Here is a 13,185-nt window from a genome sequence, read left to right as displayed (position 1 = left end):
GGCTTGGACACAAGGTAGAACATTGTTTTTCTGAGGCAGAATGGAAGGAGAAATGAATGGCTAATGATATAGAGAAAATCTGAGAGTTCACCATGGATAACCCGGTAACCTAAGTCAAATAGATGGAAATCTGGCAGGAGTGAGTTCAGCTTGAAAAGAGAGATCCTGGATTGAAACAGGTGCTGTGGAGAATTGGAAAGATAATCAATTAAGGATGAATAAAAGAATCGATAAGCATCTTTGAGAACCCAGCTATGGTTCACCTTAATGGATCTCATCAGAGTCAGCTGGGGAACCATCTCAGCTCTGGCTTAGAGAGCTGAGCCAACCGAGGGAAGTGCATACAATGGAGGTCAAAGAAACAAAACAGAAGTCTAAGGAGGCAAGGGGCATTTTACAACACTTCAAATGGGCAAAGTGTTTTATTGCTGCATATCAACTACCCAAATACTCTTTTACAATGTTATTTTCACAACTCTGTAAATTTTACCTGATCCATTTTATGTATTGTGAACGACATAAATAATATAAATGGGTATTAAGAACTTCAGACAAGTTGTTCTTGAATCCTTTTTAAAACTTCACTGAATTTCCAATTTGGGGGTTGAGCCCAAACTAATTTATTTAGGGCCCTGTGGTAGACTGGTTTCCATTTTTTCTCTCAACTGTAACTAATGAATTAATTGTGAGGCTTTGTGTAAAGTCTATCCTCCCCACTATAATATACATTCCAACTGGGCAGGGAATGTGCCTGTTTTGTTCTGTTCTATATCCTGGAATATTCAGCACCTGGAATAATTCCTAGCACATAAGAGGTATTCAGAAATATTTGTTGTTGACATGTGGTTGCCAAGGGGGAGGGATGGAGTGGGATTTTGGGGGTTAGTAGATGCAACCTATTATGTATAGAATGGATAGAAAACAAGGTCCTACTATCTAAACCATGACCTTCATAATTTTCATACATGTACTGACCACAATCATTTCTTCCACTACTAAGCTATATAATAATAAAAGATGAACAATCAAAAAAAAAGAAAACAAGGTCCTACTGTATAGCACAGGGAACTATACTCAGTATCCTGTGATAAACCATAATGGAAAATAATATATTAAAAAAAGAAGGTATATATATGTATAACTGAATCACTTTGCTGTACATCAGAACACAACATTTACACATTGTAAATCAACTATACTTCAATAAAAAAAATTTGTGGTTGTTAAATATTTATAAAAGAAGATACCGGATATGTCTGGGTAACCTCTCTTAGTCAATTTGTCGTATGCATTGCTTACTGCATGTTTGATAAGTTCGAAATGTTTCTTTTTATTTCAGGAATATCTATAATGTTCAAAGAAGATAATGCCTTTTATTGTCTCTATAAACTATTACATTCTCTGCCTACACTGTTGAAATGACAAGAAACAACATGCTTACTTTTAATTCACCCTCCAATCTCCTCCTTGCAAACTGATGTAAAATTTTCAGAGTATCTCTTAGTGTCGATCCTCACCAATCTTAACAGAAATTTCCACAAATTTATTACCGTATTGCTTTATAAGATCATCATCAGATTTTCTGAAAATTCTGTGACAATGTTTATGTCATAGTCTCTGGCTCAGAAAATGAGTCAGTTAATTAGGTTGTCTGCCCGAACAAATGTTTTCGTCATTCACATCATGATCTTAACTGTCTTTCAGCAATTGAAGAGCCTGTAAATTTATTCTTTCTAACGCCTCACTGCCGCCCTCTTCTGGTGGCACATAACAGCACAGGCACATGAGATAACTAGATGTATATTTTTACTTAATGAAAACAAATATTGCACTCCACAGAACAAAAAAGATACTAATAAATTACAAGACTGAGTAATGATGTGAGAAAATGGAAAACATTTTGAAACATTAAAATGTGACATATTTACCTCACCAATAATCTTCTTTTAACTCCATTTCAGTAAAAATCCATTAATCTTTTTGAATTTCATTATAGAAAAAAAATTAATCCATTGTTTTATCTCTATGATGTTTTAATATAACAACAATAAAAATTACACTTGTACTACGGAGAAAGAGTTTGCTAACCAAATTAACAGTGTAAATAGCACTGCAGGGCATGTTTAAATTGCTTGAGAGAAAAAAATCTATTAAACTATTAGAGTATTTTAGAATGACTAAATATATGAAAGAAATACTGATAATTCAAAAGAGTATTATCTATTTATGAAATGCTCCATAGGTCCTTCACTTTCAAATAATGCAGTAGTTCTGAACATACATATCACCTGAATCCTCTGTTCACACTATTCTCTTGACTCCTACCTTATTCTCACTACACATCCTACAGTCAAGGAGGTCTGCCAACTTCTCATAAATGTGGTCTCCACGCTCTCTGTCTCTCCTGTTGCTGCCTGTACTGGGTCCTCTCCAGTTCAGACTGTTAGCCTCTATACTGGTTTTCCTGTTACCCGTCTCTTCCCCCATTTCCACATTCTACTCTTCACGGACTGCCAGATAGCTTCTTAACAACAGAACTGTGTCACTTTTCTACTTAAAAATGTCTGTTGGCTTGTTGTTGCCTATAGGATGAAGTCCAAGCCTCTGATCTTGGCATGGAGAGTCCAACCTGCCATGCTCAGCACTATATACAGTGCAGCATAGTTTCTGCCACTGAGCACCTGCCCTTAGTATCCTGGAATAGCATCCCCCAGCACTTTGTTTTTGACTCTGTGGCAGAGCTTGGTCCGAGGCTCTGTCATACATCAGTTACTTAACTGTCTTCCCAGAGACTGTGACTCCTGAGAGTGGCCAGTGTCTCACTGGTTCTCTTTTGAATCTCCAGCACACAACTGGAGCTAGCTGTGTAACTAACACACAGGAGAAGCTCAGTGCAGGTTTATGAACAGATAAGTGAATGAATGAATGAATGAATGAATGCTACTCTCCCCACCTTTAATGAAATCCTCCATTTTCGAGTCTTAGATTATAATGCCATCCCCCTAAAGCCTTTCTTGACTCTTATCTAGCAGAATTAATTGCTATCACAGTTTTTTGTTCATGTTACAGTTAGCTGTATATACTCCTGTCTCCTGTGCTAGGTCATAATCGCTGAAAAGCAACCTGGGAGAGTGAAAAGAGCATGAGCTGTGGACACAGACAGCCCTGAGCTTGTATTCTAGTTCTGCCACTCATTCTCTGTGTCACCTTCAACAGGTAGCTCAGCTTTTTTTTTTTTTTTAATGTTTAATTTTTTTTATTGAAGTAGTACAGTTGATTTACAATGTTGTACCAATCTCTGCTGTACAGCAAAGTGACTCAGTTATACACATATGGACATTCTTTTTTTAATATTCTTTTCGTTATGGTTTATCACAGGATATTGAATATAGTTAGTTCCCTGTGCTATATAGTAGGACCTTGTTGTTAAATTATTTTATTTTTTTTGGCCGCACCGTGCAGCTTGTGGGGGATCTTATCCCTTGACCAGGGATTGAACCCAGGCCCTCAGCAGTGAAAGCGTGGAGTCCTAACCACTGGACCGTCAGGCAATTTCCAAATTATTTTATTGTTTTGGTCAGCTTTTATGAAATGAACATTATTTTCCTCATCTCTAAATGGGGCTAACACTGCTTCCCCATAGGTTTAATGCAAAGATTAAAAAAGAAAGTGAGGGAATTCCCTGGCAGTCCAGTGGTTAAGGCTCCACGCTTCCACTGCAGGGGGCACGGGTTCCATCCCTGGGCGGGGAACTAAGATCTCACATGGCTCATGACACATACTAGACTTTCATGAAATTTTAGTATTTATTGCCTTTCCCTGAGAGTGAAGACCATATCTAATGTATATCTAGGTTTCCAGGGCTTCAAAAACTACAGAGACTCAGTAATGTTTGCTGAGTAAATAAATGAATTCGAGTTGTATTTGGTCAAAAGTAATATAAGTATATATTTTAAGTCTTTTAAACTAATACAATTGGTTGTCATTCCTTCCTACTCACAGTATAAATATTGCATCCTAATACTCTGATATGTCTCAAATCAAATTTTTCTCACTTTTATGATTATAGTATTGAAAAGTATACAGATGTCACATAATTTGAGGCATAAATGTTTTCTAATCTTTCAGTTATACTTCCATTTTATATTCTCCTTTATGTAGTCACTGTACAGTATGTTCATGAAGTGTTTCAATAAAAAGAACTAATGTTTATTTTTTAATGGGATAACTATATTATATAATGTTAAGAAAAAGCAGAATATAAAATAGTTCATACAGTATGATAGCAATTATATTTTAAAAAGTCACTGAGGACCAATGATGTTTTTTCCAGAGACAGCAAAAATCCACCCTAAAATTCATATAAAATCTCAAGGGACCCTAAATAATCAAAACAATCTTTAAAAAGAAGAATAAAGTTGGAGGTATCCCACCTTTAGATAAATTGGACTACATCAAAATTAAAAAACTTGTGTGCATCAAAGGACATAATGAAGAGAGTAAAAAGGAAACCAATGGAATGGGGAAAATATTTGCAAATCATATAGCTGATAAGGAGTTAATATCCAGAATATATAAAGAATTCCTACCACCAAACAACAAAAACACAAAAATCCCAACTAAAAAACAGTCAAAGGACTTGAACGGTTCTCCAAAGAAGATATACAAATGGCCAATAAGCATATGAAAAGGAGCTCAACATTACTAACCATTAAGGAAATGACAATTAAAATCACAATGAGATACCACCTTACACCCACTAGGATGGCTACTATGAAAAAAAAAAAGGAACAGAAAAAGTTTTGGCCATGATGTGGAGAAGTTGGAACCCTAGCACGCTGTTGGTGGGAATATAAAATGGTGTAGCTGCTATGGAAAACAGTATGGTGGTTCCTCAAACAATTAAAAATAGAATAATCATATGATCCAGCAATTCCACTTCCGAGTACATACTCAAAATAATTGAAAGCAGGGGCTTGAAGAGGTATCTGCATTATTCACAATAGCCAAAAAAAGATGGAAGCAAACTACGTGTCCATTAACAGATAAATGGATAAGCAAAATGTGGTATATACGTACAATGGAATGTTATTCAGCCTTAAAAGGGAAATTCTGACAACTGCTAAAACATGGATGAACTTCGAGGACATTGTACTAAGTGAAAAAAGCCAGTAACAAAAGGACAAATATTGCATGATTCTACTCACATGAGGTCCCTAGAGTTGTCAAATTCAGAGAAAGAAAGTAGAATGGCGGTTGCCAGGGGGCGGGTAGAGGGGAGAATGAAAAGTGTTTGTTTAATGTTACAGCGTTTCAGTTTGGCAAGATGCAAAGAATCCTGTGGATGGATGGGAGTGATGGTAGCACAACAACGTGAATGTAAGTTAATACCACTAAATGTGTACACGTAAAAATAGTTACAAAAGTAAACTTTATGTGCAATTTACCACAATTTAAGAAAATAATTTAAAAATAATCAGAAGGAAATACATCAAAATATTGAGTTTTTGACTCTAAGTAATATTTTTTGATTATTTTCCTCTTCTTTTCATATTTTCTACAATGACTACATATAGCTATATCATTAGGAAAAAAGAATTTAATTCAGAAGTTTTATATGAAAAGTTACCCAAAATCTGCGTTTATTAGATTTCAATCCACTTCTGATTTAGGAGAACTTCCTAGTTAAGAAAAAGAAAGTTAAACTCAGAGGCCTCTCTTATAATAAAAGTATAAACACAGTAGGAAATAATCTCTACTCTTTATTTCCTGCATTATGTCATAGGCATTGTTGCATGCTTGCTATCTGAAACATCCGGGTAAGAGAACAAAGGAAACTCATGTTCCTGTGTCCCCAGCGAGAGTGGAGAAGTTACATCTGGTCATCGCTGTTCCTCACTTTAGATACACAAGGAGGAGGAATATCACATCAAGGAAGACCAGATCCTGTCCAGAGTGCTTGATGGGGGACAAATCTCTTTTGGTCTCCCCCTTACCCGAGCCCCTTAAAGAGAGGAGGAGGTCTCAAGTCTCTCCTTAGACTTTTGAAGCAGTTCAACCATAAAGGAGAGAAACCTCACTATTGCAGGTCTAAACTATCAGGGGTGGTACTATCTGATAATTTTGTTATGCAGGAAATAGCGAGCCTTTGCAGAAAAAACCCTACTGGATATCTTGTCTCTTGAAGTTCTTAACTCCCATTCACCGACTTTAAAAAAAATCTATTTATTACTTTTGGGGCTTGCCAGAGAGAGGGAATTCCCCTGGTTATTTGTACAAAAATTTTGTTAAAAGAGTTTGCAGTAATAATCACTACTTTTTCATATGTTAACAATGGCAATACAGGACTTCCCTGGTGGTCTAGTGGTTAAGACTCTGCACTTCCACTGAAGGGGGCAAGGGTTCGATCCCTGGTTGGGGAACTAAGATCCCACATGCCTGCTGAGCAGCGTGGCCGGAAAAAAAAAAAAAGGCAATATATTACATTTCATAACGCTTTACATTTTTCAGTCACCTTGAAAAATCTCTCAAGGGGCAGCTTAGGTACCTAGCGCCCCTGAACCACCAGTTCTGGGTAAGCAGCCTCCTGTGTTTTATTGCCACTTTGGACCTTGCTTTTTCCTTCCTTGTTTAAGCTGCACAGCCCTCCTCCCCACAGCTTTGAATTTCATGTCATCACCCACTGTCCCTCATTGTTCTTGTCAACTGCCAACTCCCAGGGCATTTAATTCCTGGATCCTTACTATTCTCTCCAAACCACCCCTACTCTTGGAGAATTCAACTATATAGTGATGAGGGGTTCTCAGTTCCTTGAAATCGTTTCTTCAAAGATCTTGTCCTTAACCCAACTTTAGGTATTCGTTCCCAAGGTCATACAGCCTACACTTTGTTATGACCAAATTTATTCTTCCATACTTTCAAATTCATGTATTCCACTCTCTGTCCACTACCACACATCTTGTCCCTTTTGAGTCTCCCAAATCCAACAATCCTAACATTCCACTGGGACTTCTAATCCACTGATCCTGTCACCTTTCCATAGACCCTCACCCCCTTTGAGGTCCTGTCTCTTCTTTTTAACCAGCTTAATTTCCATGGTCAATCATGATAATCACCATCCACATACACCTTTGACTCCCTTGTTTTTAATATTTGCATGTCAAAATAACAACTTTAGTTAAATCCAACTTTTACACAGCTGAGCAATGATGGGAAGAAAACATAACTGTGCCACCTGTTCTCACTTTAAATTTCTGACTCTGAACCTGTTGGGAAAACTAATATTCAGGCTTCAGAGGCAGAAGCAGGCCTCTGACAGACCTGTGACCCTGCCCGGACTGCGCCGCCCCTGCTTGCACACCTAACAACTGCTGCTAGCAAGTCAAGTGGCGCTTATGATAAGAAAGGGAATGGGTCTTGGAATTTCTTGAGCCCTGGAGACCTGGCCAGTCCCCCAGGGTCTGGAAAATCTTGTGACTCACATGGTGAAATCAACAGCATTTTAAAAAGTGAATCCAGAGCTGCATTTTTGCACGCAAACTGATGGTATCAATTTGCGGCCTGGAATTATAAACGGAAGCCCCCAGAACTCCAATCTGAAGTCTCACCCGTGGGGTGGATGCACGGCCTGGGACCTTTCCCAATTGGGGCTCCAGACTGCTGTCACTTGAGACTTCGCAGCTGCTATTTTGATCCGGAAGTAGGTGTCAGCCCAATTCAGTGATGTATACCCTGTTACATTTCCCTAATATTCTTGTTTCTTTCCTTCTAATGATTGTATATTGAAATTAAGTTGAATCACCTTTCATTAAAGAATTGATTAAAGCTATTTATGTGAAACGAGTGGTTATTTTGCCAGTGAATCCAATGAACCTTAAAACCGAAAACAGGCTTTCAGCAAAACAGAACTTCAGCAACTAATGCTGCAATCACACTGCACTTCTTGGGTCCATTCACCTTCCAATCTCTTAGTTGCCTATTTCACACTTTCTCTCCCTCCTCTACCCTCATTCTCAGCAATCAGAAGAGGATTTCCACAGACTGCCACCCCCCTCTACCAATCTAACAGCAGCTGCACCCCACACCCTGCCTTCCCATCTGATGTCAGAGATGAATCACCCATTCTCTTTTTTTTCTTTGTGTGTGTGTTTAAAAGAAAATCAACAAATGTTTATCGAGATGTCATAGAGTACAAAATAGATTTTTAAATGCTTGAGATAAAAATCAAGGAACTGTTTATGTCAGTAAAAATATTAACTTTAATATGTTGTCTCTTGTGTATGGAAATGATGGTCTTGATTTACTATCAGTAGGACATTCCCTTTGATTTGTTTACTTAACTAGTGATTAAAAAACTCTTACCTCCTGAAACAATTAAATGGATAGTGTTGGTCTCATTAACATATTTGGACCATCTGATTCACATGGAGGTAGATAAATCTGAGAAATGTGAAACTAATAAAAACAGATAATTACAAAATTACAAAGCACACTGGATGAAACAGGGCTAAAATCACTTGCCTATACTGCTTTGTGAGAGTGTACACTGTAACAACTCTTTTTAATTAATTTATTTTGTAAAAAAGTAGGTCACTGTTGGTTATCTGTTTTATTTTTTAAACTTTATTTTATTTATTTTTTATACAGCAGGTTCTTATTAGTTATCTATTTTATACATATTAGTGCATATATGTCAGTTCATATATCCCAGTTCATCCCACCACCACCCCTGCAGCCACTTTCCCCCCTTGGTGTCCATATGTTTGTTCTCTACATCTGTGTCTCTATTTCTGCCTTGCAAACTGGTTCATCTGTACCATTTTTCTAGATTCCACATATATGCATTAATATATGATACTTGTTTTTCTCTTTCTGACTTACTTCACTCTATATGACAGTCTCTAGGTCCATCCACGTCTCTACAAATGACCCAATTTCATTCCTTTTTATGGCTGAGTAATATTCCATTGTATATATGTACCACATCATCCTTATCCATTTGCCTGTTGATGGGCATTTAGGTTGCTTCCATGACCTGGCTATTGTAAATAGTGCTGCAATGAACATTGGGGAAGAATCAATATTGTGAAAATGACTATACTACCCAAAGCCATCTACAGATTCAATGCAATCCCTATCAAATTACCAATGGCATTTTTTACAGAACTAGAACCAAAAAATCTTAAAATCTGTATGGAGATACAAAAGACCCCGAATAGCCAAAGCAATCTTGAGGGAGCTGAAGGAATCAGACTCCCTGACTTCAGACTATACTACAAAGCTACAGGAATCAAGACAATATGGTACTGGCACAAAAACAAAAATATAGATCAATGGAACAGGATAGAAAGCCCAGAGATAAAGCCACACATCTATGGTCAACTAATCTATGACAAAGGAGGCAAGGATATACAGTGGAGAAAAGACAGTCTCTTCAATAAGTGGTGCTGGGAAAAGCAGACAGCTACATGTAAAAGAATGAAATTAGAACACTCCCTAACATCATACACAAAAATAAACTCAAAATTAATTAAAGACCTAAATGTAAGACCGGACACTATAAAACTCTTAGAGGAAAACATAGGAAGAACACTCTGACATAAATCACAGCAAGATCTTTTTTGACCCACCTCCTAGAGTAATGGAAAAAAAAAGGGACCTAATGAAACTTAAAAGCTTTTGCACAGCAAAGGAAACTATAAACAAGATGAAAAGACAACCCTCAGAATGGGAGAAAATATTTGCAAATGAATCAACGGACAAAGGATTAATCTCCAAAATATACAAACAGCTCAGGCAGCTCAATATTAAAAAAACAAACAACCCAATCCAAAAATGGGCAGAAGACCTAAATAGACATTTCTCCAAAGAAGATATACAGATGGCCAAGAGGCACATGAAAAAAAGCTGCTCAACATCACTAATTATTAGAGAAATGCAAATCAAAACTACAATGTGTTATCACCTCACACCGGTTAGAATGGGCATCATCAGAAAATCTACAAACAACAAATGCTGGAGAGGGTGTGGAGAAAAGGGAACCGTCTTGCACTGTTGGTGGGAATGTAAATTGACACAGCCACTATGGAGAACAGTATGGAGGTTCCTTAAAAAACTAAAAATAGAACTACCATACGACCCAGCAATCCCACTACTGGACATGTACCCAGAGAAAACCATAATCCATTCTCTTATGTAAAACCAATCATTCCATTCACACAATAATTCTACCCCTCTCTCTACTCAAGCACATTGATGCACGTTTTTGCTCTCCTCTCTCTGCCTCTTACATCACCAAGTTTTTGCTCTCCACTGGCTCATTCTTATCAATTTACAAACAAGCCATTATTTCTTTCACCTTAGGAGAAAAGTCTCCTGACTTCACTTTCGTCAGTAGCTATTGCTCTTTGCAGCAAAAATTCCTTGAAAGAACTGTTCCTACTTGAGCTTTCAACCTGTCTTTTCCCATTCTCTTTTAAATGTACTCCAATCAGACTATTGTTCCATCACTCCACTGAAGCTGCCCTGGTCAAAGTCACTGATAACTCCACATACCTAAATCCAATGGTCAGTTCTCACTCCTCATCTTAGTTGACCTACCAACAGCATGTACACAGTCCCTTCCTCCTCTACTGCCCTCCGGGATACCACACTCTCTTGGTTTTCCTACTATCTCACTGATCACTCCTCAGACTTTTCAGTTGGTTCCCTCTCCTCTCCTAGACCCCATCATATTGGAATGTGCAAAGGCTCAGTCTCTGGCCCTCCTCCTTTCTCCATCTAGATCCACTCCTTGGTGATTTCATTCAGTTCATGGTTTTAAATACCACGTATTGTTTAAAAGTCATCTGATTTCTATCTCCAGTTCAAACTTTTCTCTTGAACTTTTCAGAAGCATATTTTCAACTGTTTGATATGTGCACTTGGATATGCAATAAGCATCACACTTTCAAGATGTCCACACTGAACTCCTGATCTGCCTCAGCTTATGCCTACACCCTTCCAGGAGAGTGAAATGAAAGACCAGCTCTTAGAAGAGCTGTGCATTCAGAAGATGCTGAGTGGGAGCAGATGGGGTGACTGGAAAGGATACATATTTTTGGGGAAATTTGGCCAGGGGAACTCCTTGGTTCCCTCAGGTTCACTCAGCCTTTCACTTTGTATGTGTGCAGCTTTCAGTCTAAAAAGCTTTTCCTTTGACAACTGTGACTTGGGGGAATTACGGTGTTGAGATGCTGTGGAACTTCTGAAATCTGTTGCATAATAAGTAATGCTTTTCTTTTCTTCCACTCTGACTTCCTTTTTCACACACAGTGGCTACTAGCTTGCAGGTGAGAGGTATTACCAGCCTACTGGATGCTTCCCAGTAGCCTTGGTCAAGAAGTATTTAAATTATAAAAGTCTTGAAGGTTGTGCCACAGTAATCTCTGATGTATTATTTCAGAATTTAGATTTTTCTTTTTTTCTTTTTTGTGGTACGCGGGCCTCTCACTGTTGTGGCCTCTCCCGTTGCAGAGCACAGGCTCCGGACGCACAGGCTCAGCGGCCATGGCTCACGGGCCCAGCCGCTCCGCGGCATGTGGGATCTTCCCGGACCAGGGCACGAACCCGTGTCCCCTGCATCGGCAGGCGGACTCTCAACCACTGCGCCACCAGGGAAGCCCAAGAATTTAGATTTTTGAAACAGTTTATTATTATGAGTGCAAAAAGTGTTATTGTAGAAAATCTGGAGAAAAAGTATGGTAAAAAAGAAAATAAGAATTACCTATGGTCTCACTAATAAATAAGCGCTATAAATATTTTGATATCATTGTTTCTGTGCATGGTTATAATACTCATAATGAAGTTTTAAAAAGTGTAAGTTTTCAAAATTTGAGTATTCTTTGACTATAATTAAGCAGTCTGATTTTTGCCTCTCAATTACGATGCCTACATATATTCAGAAGTGATTTAACAAAACATGGTGACACTGTACATACTTTGGTGGCACTTCCTTTTACTATGTCCTATGGTTAACTTAGGGATGTTTACTGCATGTGTTATCTTCTGTTTTTCTTTCAGCCTTACTTTGCAACTAGACATCCTTACCACTCTGCCTGCCCCCTACATCCCACCTCTCACAGATGACTAATCCCAACCCTCATCAGTGAGTGTTAACCTTTATCTAAATTTTCCTAAGAAAAGATCTCTCCTATCGTGTATAGGGCAGGCATAGTGCACTTAATAGCAGGATGCAGGAGCCTGAAGTAAGGCCAGAACCTCCTTTGGAGTTATCTGTTCAAGTCAGGAAGGCACTTGAAGGACAAACACAGCTGCAGGTACTGGGGAAAGTCTGGTCTGGCAGGTATGTCATCTCACTTGCAAGGGATGTGAAAAGACACTGGCAGAGTTCTAGCAAATGGTTGCAATTAGAGGTGGAGGAAGTGTACTGCATGAGGTAGAGTAATGGAGTCACCCTAACAGCACAGCCAAGAGGTGGAAATAATAATTATTACCATTTATTAAATAAATACGACAAATAATAGTACCTGACTCACAAAACTGTAGTGCATATTAAGTAAGATAATGTATATAAGCCTTGTAGCAATAAGACTGACATACAGGTAGTCCCCCCTTATCCACAGGGGATCAGTTCTAAGACACCCCAGTGGATGCCTGAAACCGTGAATAGTACTGATGAAATAAAATTTGTATTTTAAAGTAGGACAAGAAAATTTAAGCATAAAATTCTCTCTGTCCGTTTGGGCCTCCTCCCTCCCCCTTTAGTGTGCCGTGTTCATCTGCATTATACATTAACCAGACCTCTTCAAAGGTGGGAATGCCTGCTCAACCGCAAAAGTCAATTTTTTTTTTCCCTTTCTTCGACACTAACGTTTTCTTAACTTGGTAAGTGAATTTTCATTGACAGTACCGAACCTTATATATACCCTACACACATTATCTATGACAAAGTTTAACTTATAAATTAGGCACAGTAAAAGATTAACAATAACTAATAATAAAATAGAACAACTGTAATAATATACTGTAAAAGAAGTTATGTGAATGTGGTCTCCCTCTGTCTCTTTCTCAAAATATCTTACTGTACAAATTTTATGCCTTTCTCTTTTAACTACACACTAATCATGCACTAGGGCCAAAATTGTTGCAGTCTGAGGTGTGACAGCAAAACTAGCACAAACTTCA

General features: G+C 38.1%; 1 protein-coding gene across 26 annotated transcripts in view; it reads right to left on the bottom strand.

Moving 5' to 3' along the window:
* Positions 1-13,185, bottom strand: part of ALPK1 (alpha kinase 1) — a 151,759-nt gene that overhangs the window by 122,083 nt on the left and 16,491 nt on the right. For 22 of the 26 annotated variants that reach the window (XR_007477314.1, XR_007477318.1, XR_007477320.1 and 19 more), the window contains exon 2: positions 5,630-5,681. The gene's annotated coding sequence lies outside the window, so the exon portion shown is untranslated. Of the gene's footprint in view, positions 1-5,629; positions 5,682-8,880; positions 12,084-13,185 lie in introns of those variants that run through there. The other 4 variants (XM_049709630.1, XM_049709625.1, XM_049709633.1 and 1 more) reach the window with 2 other exon arrangements.

This window comes from Orcinus orca, chromosome 4, assembly GCF_937001465.1.
Source record: "Orcinus orca chromosome 4, mOrcOrc1.1, whole genome shotgun sequence".
Taxonomy (NCBI): Eukaryota; Metazoa; Chordata; class Mammalia; order Artiodactyla; family Delphinidae; genus Orcinus; species Orcinus orca.
This window is presented reverse-complemented; position numbering and strand designations above follow the sequence as displayed.